Below are 12,880 nucleotides of genomic sequence, written 5' to 3' on the forward strand. Positions count from 1 at the left end.
CACAAAAATATTCTCAGGATTAAATGAGATAGTATTTGTTAAGTACATTGAGCAAAAGTGTACTGGTTTAAGTTGTTATTGATATTTTACTTTGTAGTAGGGACAAAACCACTTGTGTGATGGAGAATGAAAACACCTCCTCTACCCCCTTTAATATTCAGAATAATTATGGGCCTGGAATGATAGTTGGAGAAGATGAGTTGGGTGACACACAGCCGATGAGAAGGGTCATCAGTTGCATTCCAGCCTGGGCTTTTCTTAAATCCTCTTTATGAGTGTATCTTGACTAGTCCATCTGCTGGCTAGTGTTTAGCAACAACCATTTATTTTTTTGACCCTCTTTAAAAATTATAATAATTTGATGGTGAAACTATTATTTGGAACTGTTGGCACATAGAACAACCCATATCAAATGATACAAAATAAGTGATTGCTCTTTTACTTTTGTTTTCAGGACCAATTGCACAATCAGTGAGGAAATGTCATTATGCCATATGATAGAGCAGAAAGAGAATCCTACTAGGAATGAGGAAATTCTATTTAGTTGCAGCTCTTTAAAAAGGCAGTGTACACTTGAGGTAAGTCATATATCTTCTCGGAATTTCAGATTCTTTATTGGTAAAATGATATCAGCTCCATTTAACTAAAAGTACTTGAATATCAAATAATATGGTATACATTTTGAAGGATTTTGCCAACCATATAAAGCCTACCCAATTAAATGGTGATATTATTTGCTATGAACTCCTGATGAGGAAGCAGTAAAATAAATTAACTATGAGATTGAGAAATACAGGCATCAACAGAAGCAAAATCTACTAATTTGGCAATTTCTAGGCCCATTAGCTTGTCATACGTACAAATGTACACACATAAAAAAATAAATTAAAAACCTTCCTTTCATCTAAAACTGCCTTTTTCTTTTTTGGATAGCCCTAAAATGACAATATGGCATCTACCAATTCCATCTAAGGGGATTGTTTTAAGCATTTAATCAATCTAATAAAATATGTATGTTTGCGGCTTTTATAATTGTGACCCAAAAAGGAGATGCCGTATATATTTTGCCTCGTTCCTGATTCTCAGAGAGAGACACTGGCAAGGATTCTGGACCACAACATCCCACAATGCACTGGTGATAACTTTCCTTCCTGACATGTGTCGGCTAACCACAGTGTACAATCAGCTGCTCACATTGAAAGGGACAGCTCAGAAAACCACTGTTCCATAATCACGGAACTGAAAGAACCGCATAAGTAAAATGACAGGCTATTAATTCTGGTTTGGAAAGCATGAATAAGACTTTTGATGAAGCTTAATTTTCTTTTGTCTCTTCAGATATGGCTAAATCATTTAAAATAAAAATAGATGTTGTAGTATAGGACACTCATTTTTCTCAGTAGTTATTATTTGGGGGGAAAAGTGGTTTTTTAATGAGGAAAAATAATGACAAAGTGTTCACATGAATGCTTTAAAATCACCCACAGTTCATTCTCTGATGCCTCATTAAGCTCTAGATTTGAATATTATTTGGTATAATTTAAGTAAACCTCCACTATGTAAAATTTTAATTGAAAAGATATATTTCATTAAAAGCTGTCACACATCACTATTGTTGCCAAATGAGGCTTGGCGGTACCGCTAAGGAATTTTCTACTGACTGGATTTAGTCTCCAACCTGAGCCAAATAAAGCCTTCAGGACACATATCAGCTATCATCTGCTACATAAGCAAGATTATGGAGCTAGAGATAGATGCATTTATATGTTTTCATACATTTATATGATTTACATTCAAATGAATATTTTCAGCAATTTCATTACAAAATGTTAGTGGTGTTAGAATAATTATCAATTTTTAAAAGTCTTGCACCTGGGAAAGTATTTATAGTCCTATGAATTAATCTGTACAAAATGCCGTGAGAGTAAGATACAAAAAAGGAGAGAGGAGAAAGCATTTTGGAAGGAAATATACCTGGAAGTCAGTCTAGAATGTACAAGCAAGAAAGTAAGAGAGTTCTTTTTTGTTTTTGCAAATTCTTTGTCCCATTTGTGAGATGATGAGTTTTATTTTCTATTTTTTTTTCTGGGGTTGGCGAATTTACCCTGAAATACATGTGGGGATTAACAGTGAGAAAGGCGTGTGCACACTACTGTTGCATTTAATCAGGACCCCACAAAATCACCCCTAGCTGGAGTACGTTCCCTGCAAAGTGCGTTAATGCCAAGGAGCCAGCAGGACCGCTCAGCGTCAGTTACTCTAGAACTCAGCTGACGTGGTTGGTGAGCACATAGGTACTGAGGGCAGCCTCAATGAGTAACTTAACTCCCCTGGTGGAAACTACTAATGAAAAGCCACCACTTTTCTCCACTTGCACCAAACCTGGCCATTCACTTTGTGATGCTGGTTTCATCTAACAGTTCATCTTCAACTGGTTCTTCTTCATCAAAGCCTCAGGACGATGTCCGCTACCACCCACGCTGCCCCTACAGTGGCTGTCAGTGGAGCAGAAGTGACCTGCTTCTAGATCCTTTGGTGTCAGCTGCTGTCACACAGGGCTTCTCAGGTAATCACTCCTGGCCATAGCCTCAAGGATTCAAAGGTAGTAGAATCCCAAAGAACAGAAGTTCAGATTATGACAGACATCCAAGGTCTTCTGTGTATTTCTCATGCTTGAGTATTTTGGGGGGAAATATTTGAAACACAGAAGCACACAACTACTCGAAAGAGATCCTGAAGAATATCTTAATGAGCGTTCTAACTTTATAGTCCTGTCTGAAACTTGGCACTAAAGTTTTGTTTTTCAAAAATTATTGTTACTCACAGCTGAAAGGGTTTTCTGCTAAGAGACTGACACTTGAATTTCCTTTTGGAGCAGGCTATCCCTTTGTTTTGGGGGAAAAAAGCACTCCTGAATGTATCCTTTAAGAATGATCTTATAATGCAGACACACCCCTCAATTTTCTTGAAGAGAAACTATTTTTAAAATGCAGCTTTTGTAGCCTGAGAGTGTAAATGAAATTCTGTGGGAGGCCGGGACAGAGCCGTGGCTCTAAGATTCGTGAGGGGGAATGTGTGGGGAGATTTCCTCTTCTGATGCAAACTGCTTGTGTCTGTCAATTTTGCCTTGCAAAGCTTGTGTAGACGCTTCTGTCTGTGCCAGTGAGAACCTGGGAGAGGAAGAGGGAGAGGAAGGGGGAGGGGGAGAACAGAGATCTCTGGTTTGAGCAGTTCTTCCCCTGAAATGTCAGGGCATGAGCTGGGAAATGAGTAGGAAGGTCTTTGGGATTCGTGTTCATTCATCTATGGGAAAGCAAGACTATGAAGAAGAATCAGCCTCAGCTTGGTGTCACTCAGCATGGAATGACCAGCCCATATGCTGTTCATCCCAACACAGAAGAACAAATACGCCAGTGTCCTGATTATGTACTGATGTAATTGTTGTTTGGGGGCCAAAAGGTAAGTTCACCTTGTGGCAGGTATTACCAATCACTTGCTACATGCCAAGCAATGTTCTCAGTGCTTTACATATGCCAACTGCTACACTCACGACAGCTCTCCGAATTAAGAGTAATTCATATCTCCATTTTCCAGAGAAGGAAACTGGAGACCTCCAGAGATAAGGTAACATTCTCATGGCTCCAGAGAGAGACGGTTACACGTTGGGAGGGAGCTACACTTCCAGGGTTGGTGAAGCCAGGTTGCATACTTGTGTCTTTTCTGGGTCACTGAGGGTGATGACTATTTATGGTGACACTTAAGAAGGCCTCTCTTGCTTCCCACCAGGCATAGGGAATGAAAAGTTCATGCAAGCAGCCGAGGTGAAAGGACCAGCCATAGACATGAGCCACACAGAATTTACCTCCATCTGATTAGAATTCTGTGAGTCAGGTAAGATTTCTTTGGCACCCTTACCTGATCTCCATCCCTTTGCCTGAAATTCAGGTTTCCTGGGGTGACTTCTAAATCCATCCCAATGTATTGATTGATATGATCCCCAATATACTGCTGTTCCATTAAATAGATAGTTTTAAATACACTGAACAACCTTATCAACTTTTATTTGATATCTTTCTACCTTCCTGAAGGCAACTATTATTTTTACTTTGGGTATGTCTGTTTGCTTGGTATCTTGCTTTTTAAAAAAGTATCCAATTAAAAAAAACACCCCCCACAAACAACAACAACAACAAAAGTATCCAATTCAAGTGGTGAGAGTAGGCATCCTTGTCTTGCTCCTAATCTTAAAGAGAAAATATGACTATTCATTAAATATAATGTTTACTATAGGCTTTTGGTAAATACCCTATAGATGATTAAGAAATATCCCTTCCATTTCAAGTATGTCAGGATTTAATGCTCAAATCATGGATCAACATTAAATTTCATTAAACTTTGATTTTCTAATATTAAGTCAACATTGCATTTCCAAAAAATGCTACTTTGTTAAATATATTGCATTTATTATTGAAATAGTTTTGCTAATATTTTTTTTCTTTTTTATTGAATTTATTGGGGTGACATTGGTTAATAAAATTATATAGGTTTTGGGTGTACAATTTTATAACACATCCTCTGTATGTTGTATTGTGTGTTCACCACCCCAAGTCAAGTCTCCTTCCATCATCCTTTATTCCTCCCTATACTCTCCCTATACCTCCCTATACCCCCACTCCCCCAACTCCTTTTCCCTCTGGCAATCACCAAACTGTTCTTTAGAATTTTTTTTGCCTCTATGTTCATGAGAGAGCTTGGCTTATGTTTCTCTTTTTAATTTTATTTGTGTATTTTTAGAAAGAGGGGAAGGGAGAGAGGAAGGGAGGGAGAGAAACATCAATTTGCAAGAGAGAAACAGCCATCAGTTGCCTCTCCCACACTCCCAACTGGGCCACAGCCTCTGCATGTGCCCTGACTGGGAATCGAACCAGCAACCTTTTGGTTCACAGACCAGTACTGAATCCACTGAGCCACACCAGCCAGGGCATGTCTTTCATTTTGTATACTGCTATTTTTGTGATTTAGTAACAAGGTAATAATGGCCTCATAAAGAGCTGAAGAGGGTACCCACTTCTATTCTCTGAAAGAGTGTATGTAGCACTAGGGGTATTTCTTCCTTATGTGTCTGGCACAATTCACTGGCGAGACCTCATTGGTCTGGTGTTTTCTTTGTGGAATGATAATACAGCGCAACCTCCTTATTTACAGAAAAAGAAAAAATAAAGCCAGGCACAAGAGGAACCTATTTAGTATGTGGCAGCCCTAAGTGTTTACTTACCTCATTAACCTGAAATTATTGAGAATGTCTTTATAGCTTAAAAATAAATATATGTTTTTCTATTTCTTTATTTCCAATTTTATGAGTAGCACTTTGTGGGAATTTAGTTCATCTAAATTTTATTTATCAACAGAATTGTTTATATTCCTCTTTTTTAATGTCTGATCTATAGTGATATTTCCTTTTTATTCTTGATATTGGTTATTTGGCTTGGTGGGTTTTTGTTTGTTTGTTTGTTTGTTTTTTACCTTGGTTAAGTCTCTCTGGAGTTTCATCAGATTTATCAACTTTGTTCAAAAATCAATTTTTGGTGTTGTTGCTATTCTCTACAGCACTATTCTAATAAGGTGGCCAGACTTAGGGAGGCTGGCCTCATAGTGTGATGAGGGATGTGGTGTGCTAGGAGCAGGGCACGGAAGAAGGGCCACTAGACTGCAATGATCCAACGTTGGAAAGGATGTCAGGGCAGCGCAGAGAGGTTAGATATTAGAGGTCCTTCCTTTGACAAATCTCATGGGCCTTTGAGATTCTAAGGCAAACCAGAATGGAGGAGGAACTTCAGTAATGACTGAGATGGAATTTTCTTTGCCTCCCAGAAATGCAGGCTTGGAGTTAGAATTGTGTTGGTATAAGCAAACTTTTCATGGACTTAGCTTCATATCCTCTCAGTTTTGGTTTCCCACATAGACCAGTAATTTTGAAGAGAAGGACCAGGTTCTTATGAGTCTGGCTTCCGTCTGGTCATAGCAGCTTGCTGCCGTTATTTCCCTATCGTTCACTCTTGAAGTTACACTTCCACAGCCTAGGAGGGGTTAGTTCATAAATCAGTAAGTAAGATGTGGAGTGTGTGTGTGTAAGATGGGGATTTGATTATAATTTTTAATTAGTCCAACTTCAGGTTTACATATCTCAAAGGAACGCTGTGGATATTTGGCAATTAATACTTGTAAATCACCTGGAGATCCTTGAGGAAGAGAGATGCTATAGAAATAATGCTAAATAAATAATGCTATAATGAATAATGTGGTAATGAAAATAATAATACATGCACTTATATCCCCAGGCCAGTTGCCTGAATTAGGTTTTGCAGTCTCAGGAAAGCTGTACAGAAGGTAGCTATCTAGATAAGAAAATATTTTCATATCCTCCCACTGAAGTCATGATGGAAATGTCTGAAATACAGACTATAAACATAGCCCATGACTGTGAATTTGTAATGCATTTATAAATATTTACTGCCTAGATAAGTAACTACTTCACTGTTTGTATATAGTTATTAGACCAAGGACTGAAGACTGTAATCATTTCTTGGAGATGATATTATATGGAAGCTAATTGGCGGTTGTTTCAACATAGTTGCTAAATGTTGCTCAATAATAAATTATGGTTCTATTACTAATTCAAGCCTTGTGAATGGCATAATGAATATTTCTGCAAAGCTCTTAAGAAATAATTCTTTAAAAAGGCACACACACACAAAAAGCCTAAGGCACCTTTAAACCATAAAAGAAATTACTTTCTCTCCACCTGCCCACCTTTCATTTCCTTTCAGTATTAAAGGTCAATGATCACGTGCCTCTGACAATATCCCTTCCCTTCTGGCACTGCACAAGGGTGGGGAGAGGAAGAATACAGCTGTTTACTTTGTATATGCCACTAAATTCTACCTTTTAGTATTATTATGGTCAGTTGATTACTGGAAGTTCTGAAAATAACATCAAACTTCATGAAACAAGTAAAAAATGAGTTATTTTTTGTAATTATACAAAGTAAGTTAGGGCATTGGGTCTTGACTAAATGAGACATTTAAGACAGAAAATAGGTGGAAATTTTCTCATATATAAACCACTGTGACTCTAATTTCATAAGTCTCTTCATTTCCTACTTAAGCAATTTTATCATAAGAAAATACTTGCTTATTTATGTTGCATTGTTTGGTATATGTCTCCTCCAAGAAGTATATAAGCTTTCTGGAGCAGTGTTTCATTTGTCCTACTGATAGGGATTCCCCACACTCTAACTTTACCTACCACATAATAAATACAGGATCTCCCATTTCTGGAGAGCTTGCTGTTAAATATTTGATAGTATACCACTTGTTGGAGTAGAAAAGAAAATAGAGGGTGACTCAGTAGGTTGTGGAAAATCATCATATAAAATTACATAATGACGATTTTTCTTCTGTGCTGATGTTGAAACAGTAAGAGGAAATCTGCCTTAAACACTGGCAAATTTAGGAACATAAAGAGTAAGGAGATATCCTTATAATCTTTAAAGCACTCTCACATAGATAATATACTTTACCTCAAGTCTTGGCTCTGTGTGTCTTAGTTCCAGCAGAGTTAACAAAGTAGACAGGAGAGAATGAAAAAGTAAATTGTTGGAATAAGAAAGCTTAGATTCTATTTCCACTTACTAATAATAGTTTGTAAATGAAAAGATTTATGTTGGGGCTAAGGACTGGAAGAACACATAATTGAAGAATTCTCTAAGCAGTTGAAAATGTGACTGGATTTGGTAGAAACAAAGGTCCAAAAGGAAAGGTTTTAGAAACATCTATGTGTAGTATAGTAAAGGTTTAGGAGTGCATGTGACCACAAATTCAGAGAGAAAAATGGTTAGTTCAGAGAGCAAAGACAAATGCATCCGTTAGAGGATGGTGGAATATTTGAAAATTTCAAAAAAGGTTATACAATAAGCCCTGACTGGCGTAGCTCAGTGGATTGAGCGTGGGCTGCGAACCAAAGTGTCTCAGGTTCGATTTCCAGTCTGGGTACATACCTGCGTTGCAGGCCACAGCCCCCAGCAACTGCACATTGATGTTTCTCTCTCTCTCTCTCTCTCTCTCTCTCTCTCTCTCTCTCTCTCTCTCTCCCCCCCTCTCTCTCTCTCTTTCTCCTTCTCTTCCCTCTCTAAAAATAAATAAATAAAACCTTTTTTTTAAAAAAAAGGTTATACAATAAGAAATAATTGAAATAGCTAAGCATCTTCAATTGTTCATAACCACCAGAACCGATGGAATTCTTTGTAGGAGAATGTGAACCAACAAATTTTGCATGAAGGTCAATGACGGATAATGGAGCAACAGCAACTGATTTGGAAATTCAGGCTTAAGGGAGCAGTTTCCATTGAATGGTAGGGATGGAAGCTAAATTACAAGGACTTACTAGTGGATGGGTGCTTTGGGGAAGTAAGATTAATTTTTTTTAAAGCTGGATATAAAAAAGAGAGAAATATGAGAGTTTTGTGAAAGAGTAAAAGAAAGAGTTTATTTCTGTATATATTTTCTTGTTTAATTTTTTTAGAATGGAGAGGACAAATGTATTTATGGGGAAAGGGAATCCAACAGAGAAGGAAGGTAGTAAAAATGAAGATACAGGATTTAGTTAAGAAAATAAAGAGAAAAGGGAAAGGATAAAATTAAACAGAGTTTGGGTATGGAGAGAGGAACTTCTGTTTTCAATGTTATGATCTGGGTCTCAGGCAAATGTGGAATGAGGCCATTTGCTCAGATAAAATGGGGTCATTGTCACAACAGGAAAACCCTACAACTCTTGGAAACTGACAAACGTAGCTTCATTTGTAGGCTTTGAACTTCTTTTGTAACTTTTGAAAAGTTACTTATCATCACTGAATGTACTCCCTTGAAAAATGGAAATGACACTCATTTTTTAGGAGTTCTAAAAAAGTATCTTAATTTAGTGGCTTTTGATGATTTATACTGTGTAGTAAAGCACAATAGGTCACCTCTTCAGGTATAAAACAGTGCTTTATAAAAAAAAAATCAAAATATGTACCCATGGTACATTCCAATATATCATTTGCTTTGAATCATAATCGGTTTTAAATCAGTCAATGAGAATTTTCACAGCATTACAAAGATTTTCCTCAAAAAATTTTTAAAAGGTTTTCTGAAGATACTGGGTTTTGATTCTATGAACTCCAGTAACGCTGGCATAGCTTCGGAATAAATTTATTTTACTAAGTGGATGGTGAACTTGTTCTTTTTATCTGGAAAATTATCCCCAGAAGATGTTTTTACAGACCTACTCTTTTTAGAGTAATGGAATCACCAGGTGTCTTTTGTACAACACAGCATTCTTTCTCCACCCAGAGCCTCGCTTCGGACACCCTTGGAGCTGCATTCCAGTGTGAAACGAGCATTGGGTGAGTCTACTCCAGTGTTCCAGGTCCGGCAGGAGGGTCACCATCCGGGCTGTAATTAAATTTCAGTGAATTGCTGCGGTGAGAGATTATTTAAGCAAACATGAAAACAGCAGTTAAGTCTTTTCATTCAGGTGAAGTTACGCACAAAACTACTAAAATTCATAATCCCAGGATTAACCTCTAATTTTGAGATTAGCTTGCTCTGTGTGTCTCAATTTAGTGTCTTACTTCACTTTCAAATCCACGAGAGTTTAAAAATGAGTTTTAAATGGCATTCCCTGAGTTCATTATTAAATCTTATTCTAATCCTGTAATAGGATTAATTAACTGGTGGAGAATTCAGTTCTTCAGATTCAAAAATAAATTCTTGGAAAGTTTATTTTAAAAATTAAAAAAAAAATAGTAGGTGAAGATCTATGCATCCCAGGTATACCTGACTTTGAGCACAGGGGTAGACTTTTCTCTGTGATTTTAAATTGAGAAGGCATTGAACAGCACTGACAATGTATTGCCTTCATGGGGAAAGCATAAGCGAGAATTATAAAGATGCATCAAATAGTCTTGTTTGGTTTTGACGTTTTTGGAGGTAGTTTCATTGTTGCTGCTGATTTATAAAGGCAATGCTTGTTAGGGGGGTAATGGGACAACTGTAATAGCATAAGCAATAAAATATATTAAAAAATAAAAAATTAAAAATAAACACGGAAAAAAGGAAATACATTTAAAGATTATAGAATATATAAAGTTAGAAAACCAGGGTCTCCTTTTATACCTAGTTCTTTTCCTTGACCTACTATCTCCCTGTTCTCTGAGATAACATCACTAATAGTTTCATATGTATTTTTCATGATATACAATATGAAATATAGTTGGCCTTATACATAAATATGTGTACACTGGAGCTGGTTTCTTTAACTTAACAGTGTATCATGAACACATTTCAAGTCAAGGTGTAATTTTTGTTACTCATTTGAAGAGCTGCACAGTAGTCTGATGAGTCAGTATATTGAGAGGTGCATGTGTGCATGATGTATTACATGAGGAACTAAGATTTAAGATGATTAAGACTGTTCAAGATATGAGTATAGCTGGGTTCTGATTCCATAGGTCACGTATTTAAAATTATGCTACAGATCCTCCCACATTTTAATTGTTAATTTATCGACAAGGAGGGGGGATGATTGGACATGGGGAGGGTGGGCAGGGGAGAGCAATGGGGGAAATGAGGACAACTGTCACTGAACAACAATAAAAAAAGAAAAAGGAGGGGGAAAATCTCCACTGAATATAAACATGTTGTTTTGTGCATTTCCAGTTCCTTCCTTTGGATAAATTTCTAGATGTAGAGTTGTTGAGGTGAAACAGTGTTTAAATTCTGATACTTACTGGGAGACAAAAACCCTCCTACCAATGGCATGTTTGAGAGTGCCTGCTCCCCAAACACTTGCTGATTCTGAGAGTTATTGATCTTGTTAATTTTGGTAAAGTTTTAGGTGCTAATTAAAGGAATTCAAGTCTCTTTTCAAAGTCAGTACAATATTTAAACATAATGGAGACATACCTGTGACTTATTTTCTAGTTGTCCTCTGAACATGACATTTTGCCTAGAAAGATTTTAGCTTAAATTATTGAAATATCTCTTTCTTATTCATCTTTTATTTTTAATGTATTTTATTGATTATGCTATTAGAGTTGTCCCAATTTTTCCTTTGCCCCCTTCTACCCAGTACCTCTCACTACCCCCAGCAATTCCCTCTCCTTAGTTCATGTCCATGGGTCATGCATGTAAATTCTTTGGATACTCCATTTCCAACATTCTTAATATTCTTACACTGTGTTTAACATTTACCCTGTCTACCCTATACCTGCCAATTTGTACTTCTTTTTTTTAAAGACTTTATTTATTTATTTTTAGAGAGAGGGGAAGGGAGGGAGAAAGAGAGGGAGAGAAACATCAATGTGTGGTTGCCTCTTGTGTGCCCCCTACTGGGGACTGGGCCTGCAACCCAGGTACATGCCCTCACTGGGAATCAAACCAATGACACTTTGCTTCGCAGTCTGGTGCTCAATTACTGAACCATACCAGCCTGGGCCCAATTTGTACTTCTTAATCCCTGCACTTTTCCCCCCATTCTCCCTATTCCCCCTCCCAAATAATAATCCTCCAAATTATCTCTATATCTATGATTCTCTTTGTGTTCTGCTTGTTTGCTTAGTTTTCTTTTTTAATTGTTGATAATTGTGAATTTATTGGCATTTTAATGTTCTTAGTTTTGATCTCCTTTTTCTTTAATAAATCCCCTTAACATCTCATATAATAATGGCTTGGGATGATGAACTCCTTTGGTTTTACCTTGTCTGGGAAGCACTTTATCTGCCTTCAATCTAAAAGATAGCTTTGCTGGATAGACTAATCTAGGTTGTAGGTCTTTGCTTTTCATCACTTTAAATACTTCTTGCCTGTCCTTTCTATCCTGCAAAATTTCTTTTGAGAAATCAACTGACAATCTTATGGGAACTCCTTTGTAGGTAACTCTCTGCTTTTCTCTTGCTGTTTTTAATATTCTTTCTTTATCTTTAAATTTTGGCATTATAATTATGTTGTGTCTTGCTGTGGTCCTCTTTGTGTCAAACTTGTTTTGGACTCTGTGCTTCCTGCACTTGTATATCTTCTTCCTTCACCAAATTAGGAAAGTTTTCTTTCATCATTTCTTCAAATAAGTTTTCAGTTTGTTGCTCTTTCTCTTCTTTTTCTGGCATGCCTATGATTTGAATGTTGGTATGTTTGAAGTTGTCCCAGAGGCTCCTTAGCTTTTTGGGTTCTTTGCTTTTTTTGGATTCTTTTTCCTTCTTGCTGTTCTGATTGAATGTTTTTTTCCTTCTTTATGTTCCAAATCATTGATGTGATTCTCATCTTCTTCCACTCCACTGTTGATTTCCTATAAATTTTTCTTTATTTCACTTAGTTTAACCTTCATTTCCACCTGGGTTTATTTTATGCTGCTGAAGTATCTAATGAGTTCCTTGAGAATCCTTATAACCAGTGTTTGAACTCTTCATCTGATCGATTGATTATCTCCCTGTTTTTTAAAAATTCTTTTTATGGAGTTTTGATCTATTCTTTCATTTGGACAACATTTCTTTGTCTCCTCATTTTGGCAGCCTCCCTGTGTTGTTTCTACATGTTAGGTAGAGCTGCTTTGACTAACTCTCTTAGTAGCAGGGCTATTGTAGAAAAGTGTTCTGGTAAGGTGGATTATGCAGAGTCTTAGGTAATTGCCAGGTGTGAACCAGGTAATGGAGTCTCACATATGGTGTCATCACTCTGTGGATCTCTGTGGATAGGGCTCAAAAAAGGGATGATGGCTGCTGCCTGGTCCCTGGAGTTTTGTCTGACAGAAAGCTGTCCCCTGGCACTCACCCTGGTGCTGGATACTT

Source organism: Phyllostomus discolor, chromosome 6 (assembly GCF_004126475.2).
Source record: "Phyllostomus discolor isolate MPI-MPIP mPhyDis1 chromosome 6, mPhyDis1.pri.v3, whole genome shotgun sequence".
In the NCBI taxonomy this organism is placed as follows: Eukaryota; Metazoa; Chordata; class Mammalia; order Chiroptera; family Phyllostomidae; genus Phyllostomus; species Phyllostomus discolor.